The sequence below is a fragment of the Anabrus simplex genome, chromosome 5 (genome assembly GCF_040414725.1).
Source record: "Anabrus simplex isolate iqAnaSimp1 chromosome 5, ASM4041472v1, whole genome shotgun sequence".
NCBI classification, from domain to species: domain Eukaryota; kingdom Metazoa; phylum Arthropoda; class Insecta; order Orthoptera; family Tettigoniidae; genus Anabrus; species Anabrus simplex.
This window is the reverse complement of record NC_090269.1, coordinates 108,191,453-108,211,848: the sequence shown is the minus strand read 5'-3', so window position 1 is coordinate 108,211,848 and position 20,396 is coordinate 108,191,453. Positions and strand designations below refer to the sequence as shown.

Genomic DNA, 20,396 nt, shown 5'->3' with positions numbered 1-20,396 from the left:
CCTCATCTCCAGTATCATCTCAAATTACCGCTACACATCCCCTGAACTGAGAGAGGATGTCGCCCTGTAAGAGGCCCGCCCAACACTTCAGGGCACAGAGTGAAAGAAAAACAAAAAGTAGCGTCTCGGAAAGAGGTGCCAGTCCAACTGACGATCCCGGATGCCTTGACCTGGGTGAACCGCTACACAGTCTAATAACCCATTTTCATACTGTTATTTTAGACCTTGGGAAGTTTATTGGCAAAGTGTGTGTCGGACAAATGTACATTAAAGACCTGACAATAAATATTTCTACTTATAATTCATTTATAAAACTTGTTAGTTGATTGGTTGGTTGGAAATCCAACAAATTCTTCTTCTTCATACCAGCTCAATAATCTTCGTCAGGAAGTCGAGGCATTTAAACAAGAATTTTTTTTTTCTGGAGAGGGACATGTGTGCCTGTTGTTTCTGTATCCTAGATAAGAAATGCTTACCGGGTTAATTCATGTAAGGAAATGGAGCAGAACATAATGCTAATCACCCAGAGGAGTGCGAAAGGCTTCGGCAGCCGGCACAATTCCCATCCTCGCCGCTAGATGGGAGCTGCATTCATTCCTTTCCTGACCGGGTCGAATGAATGGAAACAGCTGTGAATTATCATTGTCATAATGCCAATCAGTTGATCAAATCGAGGTTAGGAATAGTGGATTTTTTGTTTTTTAGGCCAAGGGTTCGATTCCCAGTTAGTCCAGCCATTGTAATTCTGGACTGAAGAATGGGATGTCGTTACGCTTACCATGTACAACTCCAGTATCTGCAGGCCTTCTGGCTGGGCAGCAGTCGTGTTGGCAAAGACCTGATTGGTGTTTGCACCACGGGTTTGCTTGTTTGTTTATTTTCCACTTGCGTAAAATTTAATAATTTTTGCTGGTGAATTTTTGTGCGGTTGTATGTACATCGTACAGATGATACCAGAATTCCTTGCCAAATTCTTTGCGATGAGCTTTTCTCCGGCATAGGCCTAAAGGAGTCCCTTTGAAGCGCTACAAAGACAAACATAAGCATAACTTGACCTGTAATGTAGATAGCTATGATTTAAATTCCTACGTATGTTCCTATCAGGAAGTTAAAAAGGAAAGCAAACATCCCCTGTGGGTGGGGAACGCAGACGAAGAATACATCCACGGTATCCCTGCCTGTCGTAAGAGGCGACTAACAGGGGCGACCAAGTTATGATTCAGTTAAAACCATGAGACTAATTGTAATTAGTACGATCTCGCGGGGAACAACATGGGTCGCCTTTACTTGCGAGTAGTACCACTATGTTAGATATAAAATATGTTAGTGATTAGTAGCAACATAGGGTGAATCAGTATGGGTATTACAGTACCCGTGATTAGTACCACTATATGCGGAACAACATGGGCTTAGTTGCCTGTGATTAGTAACACTATATGAGGAACACCATGGGTTTACCTTGCCTATGAGTGGCGCCGTAATGTGAGAAGCGCCATAGGCCTGCGTTACCTGTGCGTATCTGTGAGCAGTACCACAATGACCGAGCGAGTTGGCCGTGCTATTAGGGGCGCGTGGCTGTGAGCTTGCATCCGAGAGATAGTGGGTTCGAACCCCACTGTCGGCAACCCTGAAGATGGTTTTCCGTGATTTCCCATTTTCTCATCTGGCGAATACTGGGGCCGTACCTTCATAAAGGCCGCTTCCTTCCCACTCCTAGGCCTTTCCTATCCCATCGTCGCCATAACACCTATCTGTGTCGGTGCGACGTAAAGCAAATAGAAGAAAATGTACCCCAATGTGTGGAATACCGTAAGTCTACGTTACTCATGATTAGTACCGCTACGCGAGAAAAACCATAGTTCTTACTTTCCTAGTGATAAGTATTATTATAAGGGGCCGTTGACCTGGATTGTGCACCCCTTTAGACAGCAAGCATCATCGATTCAGGATTGTGCTTTGGAAACAGTCCCTTGGTCAGTATATACTATTGTTTTACGATAGTTTCTGGGAAGGCGAGGCATTGCGGGTCGGATCCGCTGATTGTTTTAAATTCTGATGATGATGTTGATGATTGTTGTTTAAAGTTGCCTAACATCTAGGTCATCGGCCCCTGTTTTAAATCCATAATCATTGTTCATCGCCTGTTTCTTAATTCTAGTCAGTGGATTCATTTTGGAATTTTTTAAACTTTCAGTATTGCGAATTAGATCCACTGATTATTTTGAATTCATATTCATCCATTATTCATTCATTCATTCATTCATTCATTCCTTCATTCATTCATTCATCATCACGTTGTGAATTCTGGTCACTGGATGAGTTTTCGACTTTTAAATTGTCATTTCATTTCGTCTCATTAGCAGCCGATGAATTAGATGTTAGGCCCCTTCAAAAAACAAGAATCATAACATAAAAATGGCAAAGTGAAATAAAAAATTTGGTATTGAAAAATAATTATCAAAGGAAAGTGAGCGCAACTAAAATGAGCTGAACATTCTCCAAATTAGATTCGCTTGTCAATTTAGAAATCTGTGGAGGAAGGCATTGCTACATCCTAACAGGTTGAAAGGGAAAGCATAACGCTAGCAGATCGTGGAGTGTAGCTGTCAGCTGGGATAATTTAAGTCTCTTTACTCAGGTGGTTATAATTTCTTATTTACGATCAGTGACTGAATTTCAATTAGCACGCCGCGTGCGGTACCTGACCTACTCGCCACTTTATCGCTGGTAATCTGTCAGTCGTATGCTGAAGTCGCTTGACCCAATCCATCGTGAGTCTCTTGCACAGATTCGAGTTACTCCAATGTAGCAGTGCTGATTACATTAATGAATAAGGAAACCTATTTCATTCTTTTTATGTACCTCACTGTAGAGTTGGGAGAGAATATCGAGAAAGCGTACAGTCAAGGCGAGCCCTTGAACCTCGGTTTCCCTCCAAAATACAGAAGCCAGTCTGACACACCATCTGAGTTATTCTGAATGATTTTAGGCTGAGATTGCTTTGATGCTATTTTGAAAAATTCTGAAATTTAAGTCATAAAAAAAACTTCTGTGGTAAATAACCGTCGAATTCTTACACGTTACGCTACTTCGTTGTGAAACCTGGACCACCAGCAAAATCTTATATCGACCTTAAACACCAAATGGGAAGAACAAGTCATCAGCCTTACAGTTCTAGGGAAAGCGCACATCAGTACCATAGAAGCCACCATAATTGGCATCAGCTTAGATGGATAGGGTATGTACACCGAACCACACAATGATGATGATCATCATCATCTCCGAAGCCACCACACGCGTCGGAGATGATGATTTCCTTTCAAACTCATTTGCTTTGAAGCAGGATGAACATAGGGTGCAGGTGGTCCTCTATCCAATAATTAAATCGTCCTTGCGCCTGCGAAAACTGCTATGTGATTGGAGAAATACTGACCCGCAGCACATATATTATGAAGGACGAGAATTCCTTGACAATCTTCGCACAATATTGAACCTTAGATGACAGAACCTTACCGGCCAAAGTTATAAGCTAAAATATTTCACATCATCGTATGGATGATACTATATTTCCTTGTCAAATCCTTTACGATGAGCTTTGCTCCGGCATAGGCCTAAAGGAGCCCTTTCTGTAACGCTTCAAGGACTAACGTAAGCATAACATGAAGTTGACACTTATCGATCCACAGTCTTGGGATACACTTGCTGAAAATCGTGCACTTTCGCGCCACACTGTCTCTATACTATTAGTACATTTGAAGAAGACAAGAGGATGCTAAACAACGAACTCGAAATCTCCCTCAAGTTTGACAGAGGTCTCCACCATCCATTCAGTGAAACTTGTGTTGACGCTGGTTTCATGCTTTAATCTGCCTATTTAGTCCTCGGAGGTACATCCATAAGCTAAACCAAGTGCGAAGAGGATAGCTGGAGAAAGGTGTATAATTGGATAACGAGTCACAGCCGGCGGCGGGATGCAAAGTACTCTCCGACCCAACTCCGAATTTAAAACCTCCATGGTAGAGCCTGCTTCAAACGGGGAAGTAAGACCGATGACGTTTGTTTGTTTGTTTGTTTGTTTGTTTGTTTGTTTGAGGTGGCATGTCCAATGGATTTGTTATTCCGGCAACATTTGTATGTTTGGCAGTAATAATAATAATAATAATAATAATAATAATAATAATAATAATAATAATAATAATAATAATAACAGACAAATGACGGGATGGTACGTAACTTAAGGCCACGGCCACTTCCTTCCCTCTTCCTTATCTATCCCTTCCGATCTTCCCATCCCCGATGAGGCCCCTGTTCAGCATAGCAGGTGAGGCCTCCTGGGCGAGGTACTGATCCTCCTTTCTATTTGTATGGCCCCGACCCAAACTCTGACGCTCCATGATACTGCCCTTGCTGAGTTCGAAGGGAAACCAACCCTGGAGGGTAAACGGATTAAGAAAGAATATTCCCTTTACTACTTTCTGTAGTCATGGAATACAGTAGGCACCAGGCGAGTTGGCCGTGCGGTTAGGAGCGTGCAGCTGTGAGCTCGCATCCGGGAGATAGTGGGTTCGAATCCCACTGTCGGCAGCCCTGAAGATGGTTTTCCGTGGTTTCCCATTTTCACACAAGGCAAATGCTGGTGCTGTACCTTAATTAAGGCCACGGCCGCTTCCTTCCCGTTCCTAGGCCTGTCCCGTCCCATCGTCGCTATAAGACCTATCTGTGTCGGTGCGACGTAAAGCAAAATAGCAAAAAAATTCAGTAGGCCAACATAAAAACTTGTTTAGGAACGCAATATTTTTTAAATTATAATTTTTTCTCCGACCTAGAGGCTGACGAAGACAAAGAATACACAGTACAGTGAATATTCATTAAAAACAAATAGTTTGTAAAGAACTCGAGAAAATAAAACGATTGTGTAATACAATCTACAATTTTAAACAATTATAAAAGAATTGTGAAGTTAAAAACATTTAAAAGGTTATAAGAATAACTTGAAAAATAATTCCTATAAAACTTAAAATATAATGGTGATTCGGGCTTGAGACCATTTGATCATATTCCGATGACATGTCTCAAAATGGGGAAAGGCACACTGAGAACTTTTAGCTCCCACTCCACGAGTTCCTCAGAGCTGATCCCGAACACTCTCCCATTGAATGATGAACGAACAGTGCAATTGCATTTAGTGAAGATAATATACTCACAAGGGAAGGTTGCCATGCGATTTTCTAGAAAAGTGTTCAAATTTCGAGGATTTGCTCTTCAGTAAAAATATTTTAGCCTTATTCGAGCGTTTTTGTCAATGGGCCTTTTGTTCAAAATTTAATGTTTAAAATCTCTCCTTAAACTTTCGTAGTCTTATTGCTGCGGATATTTCCGGCTTTTCTCCGTGGCGTAGTCGCTAGCTCATTGGCGTTGGGAACTCAAGAATTCTCAACGTCGGTGAATGACCCGATATATCTCGATCATTAACATGTTGTATGATTGTTTTATTATGTCTAGTTTTATTTAACGCCGCATTGTCCAACGTGGGAGTGTCACATACCCCCACACTTACTAATTTGTGTGTGTTATCGTTCAAACTTTAACAATAAAGCTGTAGCTATCTAGCTTCCTGAAATAACGTGACTCTACAGTCCTTGACTTGTCACTGTCTAGTGTTCACAGTCCACTGCAATAAATGCTGTACCGGGAGGTACACCTCTACGCCACACATTTAAATCTTGCGCCAATTAAAACTCCTCTACAGGAGAAACACAGAACTTGAAACTAGACCTATTTAAACGTTTCCTCTGGAGATGTCACTACCGTAATTTTGTGATTATGAAGTTGCCAGTACTGTATGAATTTCAACTTGTTTTTGTTTTCCATTCATCAAGAAATTTGGACATTTTCCCAGAGAGGTCACTACAAAACTATGATCATGCACTCTGGTGCGAAGTGAAGGAAATTTATTTGAAGAAATGTTGTATTCATAAGTTTTCTCTTTACTAAATTTCGTTCATTCATTTTTGGGTTGGCAATATTTATCCTTTCTTTCCACCTGTTTTGAATTTAACAAATCAAGAATTTCTGTAATTAATTTCCAACCAATCACGTCTTTCTTCTTCGATTTTAAGTGTAAACGTTGTATCCTCCAATAAAATTCTGTGGGTGTGTCTTGATTATTCATGAAAGGTCTCGAACTTTCCCCGAGGGTTTATAAACTGCGGATTTTCACGGCTCTTGGCTACTTGATCAACATCTAACTAAGTGTGTGTATGTGAAGCAGGAGGCAGGAGGTGCCTATTTCATCAGGCAGCAGATCTTCAGAAAGGTAATGGCCGTTTAACATCTTTATTTCTTGCTAGCTCCGCCGTTTAACCCGAGGGAAAGGTCTGAAACTTTTACCATGTAACCTACTTTTCTAAAAATGTAATTTTCTGCCGGCTTAGGTAAAACTTTATAAAATCTGCAACTGTAATTCGGGGATAGAGAGTGATTTACCCTCTCGATAACCCCTTCATATTGGTTTGAGGTGACTACGTTTTGTAACTGGTTTTCTTCCTTTCTGTAATGTATTAAATTATTCTTATACGAGTCACCTCCATAGTTTGGGAATAGCCTCTGTTTCATCGGCCTAGTGCCTTTTAGGTTTCTAGAATGCATATTTAGGAGTACAAGTACACGCCTCCATTTAACTTGGTGTTCCGGGCCAATTACTTAACCTGTTCTTTTTCTGCTAAGGCCCAGTAGGTTGGGTACGAGATACCCCTGTTTCATTTGTGTAAGTTGTGCCTTGATGGCATGTAATTGTAAAGTCTGATATTGCCTCGAGTAGGCTTGTGAACTGAGAGCACGTTAGCTCTTTTTCAAGTGTTGTAATAGTGCCTCTGGCCTTAAATTGTCATCGTTGGAGCTAGTGCTCCAGGTATTGAGGATTTTCTGCCCTTGCATTAAAATTTGTGCTTTGGTAAAATTAGGCTAAGAGCTCAAAATTGTAAAAGTAGGGGCTTGTAGCCCAAGAGTGTAAAAATCACTAAAATTGGGACCTTTCTTGCCTTGTTTCTAGTTTGTCATTGTACCTGATATATTATTGTGTTCACTTAGTGAAAGATTGTTAAGTTTGAAATTCTAAAATAGAAAAGAAAATATAGCCTTGGTTAAAGTTTTAAATTCCATTCTTGACTTTGTAGTTAGACCCGTTCACCCCGGCACCTTCTTTCACCTTCTTTCACCTCTGCATCCACGGGTAACCCCGTAACAAATGCATTTCCTTTTTTTTTTTTTTGATGCGATGTAACAAATACGCTTCCGTCATCTAGCAATTCGCAATTATTATCTGATGCGGAAGCTGAAAATATCATCATCATCATCATCATCATCATCATCATCATCATCATCATGTGTTTTCATCTTCAAATAATTCTTCAAGCACAGTTCTTACTCTTTCTACATCTGTTATCTATCGTGCTCCAACAAGAAATATCTTATCAGATAAACTAATTACAAAAACATACAGTGCTGATATAAACGTGTTTAAAAACCGAGTCGAACTCAAATGACTCATAAAAGTGTATATTTTAAAAGCAGAACCAATAAGCAATACGATATAACTTCAGTAAGTAACGCAATTTTTTACCTAATACTGATATGATGTGCTATGTAAGGAGTGTTGCGTGTGTTACCACGTGGGGATTCACTAGCAATCTTATAAATCAAGATGCATTGTTTGTCTAAGAATGAAAGGCATAAAAGCCAAGATGTATGGTTGAAAATGTTGCAGAAAAATGTGTCTGAAGCACATGAAAACTATATGTGATGATTGTTTGAAAGACGGCCTCGAGATGGAAAGTGATAGTGGTGGTGGTGGTGGTGGTGGTGGTGATTACTGTTTTAAGAGGAAGTACAACTAGGCAACCATCCTCTATATAACGCTCATCAGAGAGAAAAACGGAAGGGATCCGACACTTCGAAAAATGAAGGTATCGGCCAAAGAAAGGCAAGGGCCACGAAGGACGTAAAAATGAAAGACTCTCTCGCCCTCGCAAACCTAATAGCGTCAGGGTCAGAAAAGAACAAGAGTTGACCAAGGAAGGTCGGATAGGATAGATGAAAGTGAGGAGCCTAGCACAAGTAAGTGGAAGCAATGCCAGGACTCAGTTAAGAGCCCCGTGGTCGCTAACCCACGCTTCAAAGTTCAGAGCCTCTGGGGCCCCATTTAGTCTCTTCTTACGACATTCAGGGGATGGAAAGTGATGGCGAAAAATGCACGTTTTTTCTCAACTACATTATAAGGTACGAGTACTGTGATATGATAATTGCACTTTTTAAAATGTTGTAGTACCTACATTGTAAGTGATATTGATAAAATAATCTATTTTCACAAGTTTATGTTTCATTTTAGAATTCTTAAATAGCAGAGAAGGGTGGAATCCTGTCAAAAGCCCATGTGGTAACTCACGTTACCTTTTTTGACGTGGGTGCTGCAGGGTTAATAACGTTAATCATACGTGGCTGTTAGTTGTAACATGCATAAGGTAGGATTACAGGTAGCAGTATTGAGAATGGTAATTGTAGCTTGAGATGTAAATAGACAGGAAATATTGTGTAAACGTGTGTCAGATATAACTTGACTTCATGCAACTGTTGTGGTCCAAGCTAAGCTTGGCTTACATTGATTTCTTGGAAAATTGAATTGGCGAGGTTTGGGTTGTAAAAGTATATAAAAAGCTAGAATGCTAATAGTCGTACCCCTCAGATTGCTTTGATCCTGTTGCTAGCGCGGGGTGCTATTCGGTCATAATATATTTCGATCCCTAACGTTTAGGAGACATAAATAGGTCATCCTATTTCAAGCGACTAGCGGTCTTGTGTACGATAGTCTTATCGCGTCTTCAACCTCCCAAGATTCGCCTTCTTGCGAGGCGACCTGTATCAAAACCTGGAAGCTACGAGACCTGTTAATGAAGTAGTAGCAACGTAGTCCAGACACTCGCGGGAAATCGGGCATGCGCAGATAGGATATGGGAGCGGACAGGTGGCGCTGTTGTCGATGTGTAGTGTGCATTTGACGGGAATCCCGTTGGGAGTGTTGTTGCTGTGTGGCGTTGAAGTGAAGAGTGTCTATTTCACCACTGTAAAGCATGTTTTCATAAGGTGATCAGCGTTCGGGGATTAAAATCGAGGTTTCCCGTGAAAAAAATGCATCAAAATGTTATCGCTTGTGGCGAGAATGCATTACCGTATAGGACGGTTGCACGATGTGTGCGGGTCCGAATGAGACGGGATTTGCACCGTACAGGTCGGCCGTCCGTTCCTCAAGATCAGATTGACGTCATGAGTGGCCTCGTTTCCGTAGATGATCGATGAATTGTCCCAGAATTATCTGTAGAAGTTGGCCTTAGTCATCAAACGGTTGGTACACACTGACGAAATGTCTTAACATCAGAAAAATTGCGTTCCGTTGGGTTCCATATCAACTCACCGACGTAGAGAAATGGCACCGGTATGCACTGGCTTGCATCCACCTGGACAGATACGACAAAGAAAGACACGCACGAGCCTGAATTAAAGCGTCAATCGAATGAATGGTTTGACACGTCCACAGAAATCTCGACAGAAACCCAGTTTGAAGAAGCTTATGCTGATTGTGGCACACGAGTACGAGGGTGTTTTTAATACGCATGCTGAGCCTGAGGGACAAACCGTCAACAATGACAACTTCCTGAAGCGACATCTGCGTCCCGCTATGCGGCGCAAATGTCCACGTTTATTGCGAGACGATCGCCCTATCGCACGTTGTCATGTCGCAAACAGTATCAAGCTATTATTACAACGGTTGTATTGGGAGGTCATCGAACACCCTCCGTACTCACCAGACATGAGTCCTTGTGACTTCGACTGTTTCCGAAGTTGAAGGAACCCCTCTGAGGCTGCCGATTTCCTGACGTGGCATCTGTAGTTCGCACAGTAGAGCGCTCCGTCGCTGCCATCATCAGGGAACGCCTCGCCAACGGTCCCCTACGGCTTCCTGACATTTGACGAAACATCACTTTGCGGGTGACTACATTGAAGGAGTGTATGGAATTGTACTTCAGCTGTAGGGCAGTGATCTACTTCCTTATCGGTTTTAGGTGCTCTCTCTCTCTCTCTCTCTCTCTCTCTCTCTCTCTCTCTCTCTCTCTCTCTGTATATATATAAAGTATATTTTAGACAGCTTCAATTTTACGTATTTGAATAGTCATTTATCAATTAAAATACCATTTTTATTTTCCAAAATCGATATCTATTTAGGGGGAGACATAAAACAAATTTCATTTACCTCTTTGCTACAAACGTCATAGAATACAATTTTACCATCCGATATGGAAATTGGCAAACTCCACTAACCGTTTATTTACAGATGTTTTCGAAGCTGACACAGCAGGTCAGCGGACTCTCGTGACACACACTAGGGGCGTGTGGTGCGGGAGGTTCTTAAGGACTCCGAGGAGTGTGGTTTACAGCCTCCCGATTAAAGATTTTGTTTAAAAAGTATACTGTATACTGTTATACTGTATATACTGTATATAAACTATACTGTTCAAGATATTAAAAACGAATCTGCAAATATTTTAGTAATAATAATAATAATAATAATATAATAATAATAATAATAATAATAATAATAATTTCGTGTGGCTATTTCTAGCCGAGTGCAGCCCTCGTAAGGCCGACCCTCCGATGAGGGTGGGCGGCATCTGCCACGTGTAGGTAACTGCGTGTTTTTGTGGTAGAGGATAGTGTTTTGTGTGTGTGTGTGTGTGTGTGTGTGTGTGTGTGTGTGTGTGTGTGTGTGTGTGTGTGTGTGTGTGTGTGTGTGTGTGTGTGTTTTGCAGGGATGTTGGGGACAGCACAAACACCCAGCCCCCGGGCCATTGGAATTAACCAATGAAGGTAAAAATCGCCGACAAGGCCGGGAATCGAACCCGGGACCCTCTGAACCGAAGGCCAGTACGATGACTATTCAGCCAACGAGTCGGACAATAATAATAATAATAATAATAATAATAATAATAATAATAATAATAATAATAATAATAATATTTTCTTTACGTCCCACTAACTACTTTTACGGTTTTCGGAGACGCCAAGGTGCCCGAAATTAGTCCCTCAGAAGTTCTTTTAGGTGCCAATAAATCTACCGACACGAGGCTGATGCATTTTGAGCATCTTCAAATACCACCGGACTGAGCCAGGATCGAACCTGCCAAGTTCGGGTCAGAAGGCCAGTGCCTCAACTGTCTGAGCTTCTCAGCCCAGCCCACGTAAAACTTGAGGTCCCTTTCGCTATCATCACGATATCAAGAGTCACGGAAAACTACAAGCTTGCTTTTGGCTCGAATGTAAAAGGCAAGCTATTAAGAACTTCTGTTTGGCAACCTTTATAGACTAGTCATCTAAAATTCCGATACACGTAACCAATTAGAAAAGTATAAAAATAAATGAAAGGCACTGATTTAAAATTTACCTTTCAGTCTCTTTGCTGCGCACTACTTGCTGTGAAATAAAGCGGATCGTTAACCTGAATCGAGTAACACATCTTGAGACAAGCGGGAGTGGTTAAGTGCAGGTCAGCAGACCTCAGAGGTCACATAGTAAAGTGAAATAGTTTACGACCGGTATAGTTATGTGGTGGAGCAACTCCAGCCGCGAGCATGTTGTACTTCTCGTTCATTCATCAGTGACATGCTTTCAAAGCAGTGCTGATTTCTCAATGGCTGAGCCCGCGGCTGATAGCCGACCGTCTTTTGTTTTGCAGTGTTCGATATTGCAGACCGCCGCTGGACGCGCTGCCAGCCAGATATTAAAATGTCTGCTCCACTCTGCTATTCCCTGTTCTCATTAATGGAGCTGTGCGGTAATGAGAAGGCTCGGCTTTCATATCCCGTCGGCTACATTACATGCTCAAAATGAAGCGAGATCCATGCTTTCCCTTTTATGGCTATTAACCTGTGCGGTCTAGCTTTGAATATTCCTGGATAAATGTGAAATTTTAGTAAACAAATCAGCTGAGGACAAAGGTATGATTAGGTCTGTTAAGCGTTTCACATTTAAAAGAACCAAATACAGCACAGAAAGAGGGCTACGATTAGAAATGTAATCAACTAATACAGAAGTCAGGAAGATAAAATCAGATTTTTGTCCTCTATAGGACCTCTTATCACATCCTTGCGTGATTCACGTCAGTCTGTTTGTCGTTCGGTAGAAAGGGCATCTTGTTCCATCTTAACAAAGCGTTGACACACTCCAGAATTTCTTGATACGGTTATCTTGAAATGCTGGACGAACGAACAGAATTTCTTGATACGGTTACCTTGAAATACTAAGGAACGAACAGTTTCCAATTGTGCGACAATTGTTTAACCAGATCGAAATTCTCAGCAACCAGCCTGTCAGCTCTCTGCAATGTAGCATATCTCGACCATAGTCTGTAGAGCTGATTTTTGCTCGTGGTGCCCCTGCATAGGTACGAGGATTAGAATTTCCAGCACTGAACTGATTGTCAGTATATCTGTAGCCAAACTACGATTGCGATCTGTCAAACCACATTTCTGAATAATTAACCGGCGCTGAACTATAGAGAGATGTTAATGTTTCAAGCCTTCACAGTTGCCCGGTCGACCATACACTCAATCCAATCAACTTCATGGAAATCGGCAATAATTGGCCAATGTTGTCCAATAAATAGAGCCATGCACGAATGGGGATATCTTCGTATATCCGTGGATTTCCACGAAGTTTTTTGTTCTGCAAACTGTATGGCAGTGCGGATAATTTTGCTGATAATGTCTAAATAATGAAGCTTATTCATTTTCACTCAGGCACACACTAATTTTTCCTTGTGGCTAGGCGACCCTTGACAGTTGTATGGGAGAATGTTGATATACAACCTGTGACAATAAATTTCGGTTAATGAAGTCAGAACGGTCAATCCGGCAACACTGGCGACACATAACGCTGCATCTTTGTAGCAGCAGGTTTTGACCACCTGCTCCCAACGTTGTTCAGTTGAGCATCGTGTGTGCGCCGTGTAAGACCTGTTTGACACAGCGCGTGTTTAGTGCGTTGGTTCTGAACTGCGAACAGGAACATGAACAACCAAAAGATCAATGTACAGTTTCGTTTAAAGCTTGGCAAGACACCGAAAGAAACGCATGCGATGCTGGTACGTGTTCATGAAGATCAAGCACTGTCCTTGAAGTGTGTGTACGAGTGGTTCGCCAGTTTTCGAGGAGGCCGGGAAAGTGTTTCTGACAACCCCCGTAGCGGAAGACCGGCGACCGCCGGCAGTGACGAAAACTTTGAGAAGTTGAGGACATTAATCACGAATGATCGCCGATTAACTGTGAGCATGATAGCGGATGAAGTGCAGATTAACCGTGAATCCGTGCGACAAATCGTTACCCAGAAGTTAGGGAAGAGGAAAACGTGTTCTCGTCTTGTGCCACATCACTTGACTGACGATCAGAAGCAGGCACGTTTAGATGCTTCACAGGATTTTGTCGAAACGGCGGATGCAACACCCTGTATCGTCACTGAGGATGAAAACTGGTGTCTCTGGTACGACCCTGACATGAAACGGCAAAGCATGGAATGGCATTCTCCGGGATACCGTCGTCGGAAAAAGGTCAGAGCCGAAAAGTCACGCATCAAAACGATGCTCATCACCTTTTTCGATAGTCAAGGCATTATCCACAAGGAATTTCTACCTGAGGGAACGACGTTGAATGCTGCACGGTACATTGAAATTTCAACCCCTTTCATGAAACGTCTACGCAGGGTACGACCACAGTTCGCACGACAAGGTTCATTGTTTTTTGTTCATGACAACGCTCGCCCACATACAGCCAATATCGTCAAACAGTTCGTGGCAAAAAAGGGGGTGGTGCAATTTGAACATCCCCCATACTCGCCAGATCTCAATCGTCCAGACTTCTTCCTATTCCCACGCTTTGAAAGGTAAGAGATTTGACGATATTCCTGACATCAACGAAACGTGACGAGGCTTTTGAACACCATCCTAAAGGAAGCTTTCTTGCAAAGTTTCCAGGACATGTATCGCCGACCTCAGCAGTGCATAGTTATGGGAGGAGACTATTTCGAAGGACAGTAAGGTCACTCTGGTGCATTGTTCATCTATGTTGATAGTACAGGACTATTCGCCGAACTTTGTCACGGGTTGTATCAAGAGTCTTGAGACCATAAAGCCGTAAATCTGACCGTAGCCTAACTGGCTTCTGCCCGCAGTTAATGGAAGGAAGGAAGGAAGGAAGGAAGGAAGGAAGGAAGGAAGGAAGGAAGGAAGGAAGGAAGGTCAATATATCGGTAGTTGTCGCAAGAGAAAATCCCTATAAACCTGTTATTTTAGGGGGGGGGGGGCTCTGGTGCCAGGATAATCATTCGCGGACGCGAGTATGGATGAAGGAGATCCGTATGCGGATAATATTTTGTACTGTATATCCGCGCAGGGGTCTACCGATAAACCCCTCAGCGGGTATGAAAGAGAGGTGTACAAGGAAGTGAATTTCAAGTAACAAAGTGGAAAATAAATTGAGACTGAAAATATATTTCACATGGCTTGAAATTAATTCTATGTTGGCAAAGTTATTTCCAATTGGGTGCAAAACTATCTGCAAGCGAAAAGTTATTTTTAGAGGGTAAGAATGATGATGCGAAAATAATTTTAGGGTGGCAAAATAAATTCAAAATCTAGGTAAAGCGATTTTGAAGTAAAGACCTTCTTTTTAGGAGTGATAAATCAAATCAGGATAGTTCAAAATGTTAGAACGCAAAGTGCATTCCAAGTTGGCTTAAAGCCCTTTACAAGAGAAAAAATATTTTAAGGAGTGGAGAAGTAAACTATAGAAATGAATGAGAAATTTATCACACTACAGCAGCGCCACTGAAACCCCCAAAATATCACGCGAGCAAACCAAGGCGCAGAGGTTCTATGCACCATGCATCGGTCCGACTCGACTCGGCTCAGACCAGCATTTTATCTCGAGGCAACTCTGGTAAACTCGACTCAACTTTGCTCGGATAGTGGAGCGCTGCGGAGCAAGTGAGGAAGGGGGAAGACAAGCAGAGTGAGCGAGACAGGCGTAGGGAAAGAGAGAGACAGTGCTATTTCTTGAAATAGAGGAGGGGGTCTGCACTCTGGTCAAACTAGTTTTTTGCTCCTTGCGCCGCGCAACGCACTGGTGCGTGCACCCTCAGAGGCCCTGTCCAACAGAGTAAATCCAATGAATCGGAAACTTATTTCTGTGGCGGGGGGAGAGTGGCAGAGCAAGGTGCACAGATAACTCATTAAAACAGTGTGTTTATTAACGGGGAAACAAAGCACACACATGAGTGCAAAGCTAATTCCAGGCGAACAAAGTGACTCTAAATTAAGGTGCAAAGGGATTACACAAGTGAGTGCAAAGCTAATTCCATGGAAGGAGCGTGAATATTGTTGGAAGCAAAAATTATATTCTATGGGATTTGTATAAATATGAAGGGGATGAGGGAAGTTCTAAAGATAATTCCAAGAGTACGGAGTGTACAGGAAAAATTGAACAAGCGAATTACTCTTATTATTCTATTATTATCAAACATGCTAGAAGTAAATCCTATTGGAAGCGTTCTCAACAATTTATAAAAATATTATTCCTTTCTGTAGTACGTTACATCACAGCACGTAAACTTTCCTCTTTTTCACCTGGCCCACATGATCGCATGGCAATTTTTGTTGCTTTTGGCACCTCAGCCAAATTGTGAGGGTCCCGCAGAGTGCATTTCTATTGTTTCTCTTACTATGATTGTCCAGCAGATGCCAGGCCTGTAGTTTGTCGATTCAAAAGTGTAAAGTGTGATGTCTACCTGTGTCTCTCCAAGGAAAATAAGTTTTAAAAGGTTCCACACACGTGTATCACATCGAGAAATGACACTGATTAAACGAAACATTTGACTGAATCATTTTCGTAATAATTGCTCCACTTTTGTTAAAAATAGTTAGCAGTGTAATTTTTTATTAAGATATTTGGTATTCTCTCCCCACAGAATTAGTTACGAAACTTTCTTTTATGTCAAGAAAGTAGGAAAAATGTTTTATTAACGCCTGACAAATACGATTGTGCCGGTACCTTTCCGGAACTCATGTGGAAGAAAATATAATGCTAGTATTTTATCCCAAAATCTGGTTTTAGGGAAAAAATAAACACAAAGTTCTCAGGTGGGAATGGATTAATCATAAATGTATTCCCGTCAAGGTATTCCTAGAGATCCCTTTTGTCATAAAAACGGTCGTGATTCGAAATTGAAAAAATATTCAACGGAAAACTGGACGCCTCGTGGTGGGCGATCACAATATTATCAGTAATATCAATCTCCTGGTTTGCTTGCTCTTCTTTCTCCAGAGAATTCAGATGATGGAACGGTTACGATGTTTCTTCACCGCTGCTCCAGACGTAATGATCAACATAAGTTTACTGTATATCTTTCGAGGGGATCGTACATTGATGCTGTCGTGAATGCCTCCATTAAGTGTAAGATATGCAGAGATGTTGTTACACGCCTGTGTCAGACGGCTTGCTGCTTAAGTAATGTTACTGCGGCGAGAAAGGGTCTACAAGCTGCGATAATATTTATACTTGCAGATAAGAAAGCACGGGATGTAATATAACTGGCCGGATTAAAGTACAGAATTTAACTATAAATTCTCATTTCCTGCAAGTACGAATAAATACGGAACTGGAGATGGGAGAAGCTTAAAACACGCGGAAATGTATTAAATAATGTTTGCATAATGGAGAAAGCAGAAGGCAAGAGTGGCTTTCTAAGTCGAGCAAGCCAAAGTAATTCCAGGGGAACAATGAATGCAGATTACTATTTTAATTGTAGTCATGCCTAACTTAAACCTTAATTAATTGAGTAATGGAAGTTAGAGCGATATACTCTCAAATGATATTTGAATATTTGAATTGTACTGAAATTAACTTTATCTGTTGACATTAAATCCATGGTATGTGCTTTTATGGACCTCTGTATATATCGAAGCTTTATTATAGTATAGCAATGAGAGCAATTATTCAACCCTCCAATGTCTGAAGGGAGCTCCTGATAATGTTGGGAATGGAAACTGCTATAAAACCACTCAAAATATGTGCTTATTTGCAAAATGAATGTATATGTTTTGAGTATTATATAATTTTATAATTGATTCAACATTAATCACATGATGAAACAAAGAAAAACCTTGATATGCCACAATAATTCAAGCTCTAGTCATTGATGTTCCTTGTATGCTTACAGGTCCTGAATGTGATTCAAGCAAAAGGACACGGTACCGCATTTCAGACGGGAGTTGACGGTGTTTCAAGATATCCCCTCAGTGGGTGAGTACCTGTGTACTGATTATCTCAACCATCAATGTATTTCAGGCCTGACCTGACTGTATTGTCCAACATTTGTGTCATATCCTTCGTACCGTGACCCAGAAAGATTGGAAATAAATGTTTGGCGCCAAGAAGACAAACTTCCAATCTATATCTACTATACAGAGTGTATCAGAAATATACAGACAAAATAAATCAAGGATGATCTTCGTGTTATGCTAATAAGGATGGAGTAGTCGGATTGGGGAGAAAATGAGGTTCTTGTGTTACTTCCGGGCACGAGATTCAAAATGATGAAGAGATTTTAACCTTAATTGGTTGATTCCTACCGCACGGGGGTGGGGGTGGGTGTATGTGTTGTCTTCATTCTCATTTCATCCTCATCATGACGCGCAGGTCGCCTACGGGTGTCCCGTCCTGGGATATCCCGGCACTAAAAGCCATACGACATTTCATATAGGCCATGAAGGCCCTTGTAGGAGTCGACGGTAAAGGCTTTCACTATCCGTTACCTCGGCACTAAATGGGATAGTGGTTATTTCTACGCTTGGCAGCCTTTGTTCCCAGGAATTAACCCAGTACTCATTTTGTGTGCAAGCTGAGTTAGCCTCAGGGCGATGTGCCACTCCAAAAAAGGAAATCTCCTTAATTAAATTTTTCGACTTCCTGATGGGGAGTCGAACCCACATCCTTCCAGGTGAACAGAGCACCCCTTTGCTACCTCCGCTAGGCAGTGCCTTTGGCAAAATAGTAAACTTTTGTTGAAATTTTCGCTATGTTCTATATGGATGTGTGTGGTATTTCGCCTCTTTGCTAAAATACTCATATATATACACTGTTTTTCAAGCTTTCCGCTTGATCACAATAAAAATCTCTTTTTGTTTGACCTCAGACACTCCCGGCACTAAAAGCTATAAGAGCGGGCGAGGTGGCCGTGCCGTTAGGGGCACACGGCTGTGAGCTTGCATCCGGGATATAGTGGGTTCGAATCCCACTGTCGGCAGCCCTGAAGATGGTTTTCCGTGGTTTCCCATCTTCACACTAGGCAAATGCTGGGGCTGTACCTTAAATAAGGCCACGGCCACCTCCTTCCAACTCGTAGGCCTTTCCTATTCCATCGTACCGAGCTCGATAGCTACAGTCGCTTAAGTGCGGCCAGTATCCAGTATTCGGGAGATAGTAGGTTCGAACCCCACTGTCGGCAGCCCTGAAGATGGTTTTCCGTGGTTTCCCATTTTCACACTAGGCAAATGCTGGGGCTGTTCCTTAATTAAGGCCACGGCCGCTTCCTTCCCACTCCTAGCCCTTCCCTGTCCCATCGTCGCCATAAGACCTGTCTGTGTCAGTGCGACGTAAAGCAACTTGCTATTCCATCGTCGCCATAAGACCTATCTGTGTCGGTGCGACGTAAAGCAGCTTGTAAAAATAAAAAATAAAAAAAAGAACAGTGATTTTAACAAATATGGAATTCTAATACACTCAAACATGAGGGTCCTCATTGTTCAATAGTTTCATAAATTTCACAATTGAAAAATTGTGGGCCTGTAGCGTAATGGTTACCGTGGTAGTCTTGAAATTGAAGGCCATGAGTTTCGAATCCAGTCAGCTTTTGTTTTTACTGTAAGATAATAATAATAATAATAATAATAATAATAATAATAATAATAATAATAATAATGTTATTTTTCTTTACGTCCCACGAACTACTTTTACGGTTTTCGGAGACGCCGATGTGCCGGAATTTAGCCCGCAGTAGTTATTTACGTGATAGTAAATCTACCTACACGAGACTGACGCATTTGAGCACGTTCAAATACCACCGGACTCGGCCAGAATCGAACTTGCAAAACTGGGTTCAGAAGGCCAGCGCCTCAACCGTCTGAGCCACTCAGCCCGGCGTAAGAAAATTGTTTCAGTGCATTACTGCCATAGGCTTGGTCAACTGTTCAACTAATTTAATACAGATGTATGATAATTCTTCATACATACATTTGTGAAAGAGATTTTAGGAAATTCTGAACAATTCTTCCTTGTCAAAGGAACATCGTAGTTCACTCACGTAACCCCAAGTGTTATGTACATACAGATTATGAGGAGGTAAAACCGAAAAATTATATGGAGATGATGGTCTTTGGCCAGTGTAGGTTCGTCCAACCCAGCACCACACCCAATGTGACGATACATACGGTCTTTTACAGGGTCAATTCAACAAATCAGTCCTTGGAAGCTATCAAGTACGCAACCTTACCACATCCCAGGCAACTGGCTGTTAAAATAAATAAAAATCTTATGTCGGATTCGAATCTCCTACCTCAAGCACAGTCGACTATCACATATCTCCCTGCCCGCTTGCCATATGAGCTACTGCGACACTTGACCTACTGCACCCACTTCCCAGTCTATACAGTACCGTGCTCCCGGTCTGTGCGTCCACCTCCTGTTTTAATGTATGTATCTGCGTATCTGTGCTCATTTTACGGGTTCATTCGAGGCACCCATAATGAATTAATAGTTGCGCTCACGATTCCTGCTGTCTTCTGGCCGGTAAACACACATCTCGTTATATTAGCCCGGTTTAGGAAGAGGGACCGATGTCTTTCAGAATTGTAGTAAATGTGAAGGGATGCATAAAACTGGATTGCAAGGGGCTGGTGAACCACCCGGTAGAGTGCTATGATGGAATAAATTAATATTCCTTGGAACGGCAGGTACGGGCTAGGAAAAGCGGCGGCCCGAAGGGGCTGGATGAAGGTCGCATTAAGCGAAAGATACCAACACCAATTAACAACGATATCTCGCCAAGCTTCTTTAATTACAAGTTCGGAAACTTTAACTGCTTTAAAAACATCAAGTAACAACAATTTACAATTAAGAGGATAATACCCGTATATACATTCAGAATTATTACAAAACACTAATGAGGGAGCCAGCCCTCTCTACCAGGTACAAGTTCACATGCATACGTGAAGGGTTTCGCTTTGCAACTTTCCGAACATA

General features: G+C 41.8%; 1 protein-coding gene across 1 annotated transcript in view; it reads left to right on the top strand.

Moving 5' to 3' along the window:
* LOC136873813 (uncharacterized) overlaps window positions 1-20,396 on the top strand; it is a 902,018-nt gene that overhangs the window by 550,060 nt on the left and 331,562 nt on the right. The window contains exon 4 of the mRNA XM_067147067.2: window positions 17,317-17,399. The gene's annotated coding sequence lies outside the window, so the exon portion shown is untranslated. The remainder of the gene's footprint in view (window positions 1-17,316; window positions 17,400-20,396) is intronic.